This window comes from Salvelinus sp. IW2-2015, linkage group LG7 (assembly GCF_002910315.2).
Source record: "Salvelinus sp. IW2-2015 linkage group LG7, ASM291031v2, whole genome shotgun sequence".
Taxonomy (NCBI): domain Eukaryota; kingdom Metazoa; phylum Chordata; class Actinopteri; order Salmoniformes; family Salmonidae; genus Salvelinus; species Salvelinus sp. IW2-2015.
Window position 1 is genome coordinate 32,112,395 of NC_036847.1, and position 2,428 is coordinate 32,114,822.

The window sequence follows — 2,428 nt, forward strand, 5'->3', positions numbered from 1 at the left end:
AGCACTGGGACATTACTATGCAACTGGGACATTTACGATAGCACTGCATTGAAATAGGCTAATTGAATAGCACATGGACATACGTATGCACTGGGACATTAGAATAGCATGGACATGCTACTATGCACTGGGACATTACTATGCACTGGGACATTACATAGCAGGGACTTATAAAGCACTGGACATTAATATGCACGGACTTATAATTAGCACTGGACATTACTATAGCACTAGGACTTAGAATAGCACTGGGACATTACTATGCAACTGGGACATTAGACATAGCACTGGACATTAGAATAGCACTGGACATTTAGGAGAGAGAGAGAGGGGACAGGGAGAAAGAGAGAATGGGAGGGGTACAGTACCACCTACACATAAACAGAATCAATAAAACAATTGAATAAAATATTTTGTATTGTCACATACACTGGATAGGTGCAGTGTAATGTGTTGTTTTACAGGGTCAGCCATAATAGTACAGCACCCCTGGAGCAAATGAGGGTTAAGTGCCTTGCTCAGGGCACATCGACAGATGTTTAACTTGTTGGCTCGGGTAAACGAAGCAGCTTCCTTTCGGTTACTGGCCCAACCGCTGGGCTGCCTGCTAGGCTACCTGCTTAATAGACCTGTACTGTCTGTGTGGATGTTAACTCTTCTACATCAGACATATACAACCCCATCATCATCATCATCATCGTCCTTCATCTCCTCCTAAATGTATTTCCCCGCTTCCTTCAGGCGATGAGAAAAACTTCCTGGTCAACATATCCCAGCATCCAGTTTCTCAGACCTGTTCACACAGATCTACGTCCCAAATGGCACACTACTCCCTTTATAGTGCACTACTTTTATATAGGGAATAGGGTGCTGAGCCCTGGTCTAAAGTAGTGCACTACATAGGGAATAGGGTGCTGAGCCCTGGTCTAAAGTAGTGCACTACATAGGGAATAGGGTGCTGAGTCCTGGTCTAAAGTAGTGCACTATTAGGGAATAGGGTGCTGAGCCCTGGTCTAAAGTAGTGCACTATATAGGGAATAGGGTGCTGAGCCCTGGTCAAAAGTAGTGCACTATATAGGGAATAGGGTGCTGAGCCCTGGTCTAAAGTAGTACACTATATAGGGAATAGGGTGCTGAGCCCTGGTCTAAAGTAGTGCACTATAAAGGGAATAGCTACGGTGCCATTTGAGGGGGGGTGATAGCAATCCCGGACCATTGGGCTACAGTATCTACTCACTGTTTCTTTACAGTGAACCACAGAGAGAAGCAGCACCATGTCTGTACAGATGGACTCACAAACATAATGCTCTTTGGTCGTATGGCTGTGGGGGGGATGTTGTTAACAAATTCAATACAGCCATTACATTTCAAAGGGCTGGCTGAAAGTCAAAGGACTGTTAGCTGCTAAGCTACTGTATACCACACCTAGCTCCATGTCCTGTGTTGTTGTCCGACGCTAATAACATCCACAGGAGTGTATGGGCTAATACACACAGAAGGGCGATAGAGTGCAGGGCATTGAATTAGAATTCAATTACATTTACTAATGCTAAGTGCTAGGCTATCGTTCCTGTCAYATTGTAAAGTMAAAAAAAWATATATATCAAAATACATTCATATTAAAATTTGCACCAAAAGTGCTTTAAATGTTGCCTACTGTAAATAAAATGAGTGAAGAATCACAATATTATAGTCTTCTATACTGTAGATATCCTGAAATATTCTGAATATCAACCCATTGATTAAATACATCACAGTATTGTAGAAGTCTTCCCATAGAAGAGATATTGTGAATCCTGATCTCCAGTTAAAAGAACCCAGAGACGATACAGTTTGTAAATGGAAGGCTGCTTTATTGGTCATACAAATGTTTGTGTTCAAATGAAGACAATCTTTCATGAGTTCTTACTAAGAGTCCAAATGGTTGTGTATCACTAACACCATACTGTATGTATCTTTAATATAACAGCGTTCAAATGATAAACGACAGTTTGAAAAGCACTTTCAAAAATGATTTTTCAGCAAAAAAAATTTAAAAAGGTAATAAGAAATCTATATGCTAAAAAAAGAAAAGTCCCCATTATTTCATTAATTTAATATTGATACAAAAATAAATTTCAGATGGAAAGAACAGAGATATAGAAGGCAAGCTGCTTTTTCACAAGGTGACACACATGACCACAAGAAACTGCTGTTTTGAGTTGGATTGCTGTTTTGAGTTGGATTGCTGTTTTGTAAGGTAACATCAAAAGTCAATCTTGAGGATGAAGAGAAGAAGGCAGGTATTTGTTAATAGTTAAGATAATCTGATCCCCGGCAGTATCAGTTCTGACCCCTCTCATCGTATCGTATGGACAAACGATGCTGTTTGGTAGCCTCGAGTCCCTGATATACGTTGTCCTTCATTCTTTTCAAATTAACGACCCCC